Consider the following 643-nt stretch of genomic DNA (forward strand, 5'->3'; position numbering starts at 1 on the left):
GGGGGCGGCTGTCACGACGTGGCTGTCGCGATAGGGGCGATACAGCGGGTACCGCAGTGTGGGCGTCGCGACAGCGGGGGCGCCGGGACGTGGATATCGCGACAGGGTGGGGTGTCGCGACGCAGCTGTCGCGCTGGGGGGGTATCGCGACAGGGCTATCGTGATAGGATGGGTATCACGACACGGATATCGCGATAGGGGGGATATTGCGACACGGATATCGCGATAGGGCATGCCGCGATGCAACTGTCGGGATAGAGGGCGTATCGTGACGCAGCTATCGCGATGGGGTACCGCAACACAACTGTCACGATAAGGGGGTATCGCGATGCAGCTGTCGCGACACGGTGGGTATTGCGGCACAGCTATCGCGATAGGGCGGGGTATCACGACACAGATATTGCAATGGCGAGGATATCACGGCGTGGCTATCGCGATAGGGTGGGTATCGTGACATGGCTATGGTGATAGGGTGGGCATTGTGACGCAGCTATCGCGATAGGATGGGTATCGCGACGCGGCTATCGCGATAGGATGGGGACCGCGACGCAGCTATCGCAATGGGGGGATATCGTGACGCAGCTATCGCGATAGGATGGGTATCGCGACGTAGCTATTGCGATAGGGGGGATACTGCGACGCG

This window comes from Corvus brachyrhynchos, unplaced genomic scaffold, assembly GCF_000691975.1.
Source record: "Corvus brachyrhynchos isolate BGI_N302 unplaced genomic scaffold, ASM69197v1 scaffold579, whole genome shotgun sequence".
NCBI classification, from domain to species: domain Eukaryota; kingdom Metazoa; phylum Chordata; class Aves; order Passeriformes; family Corvidae; genus Corvus; species Corvus brachyrhynchos.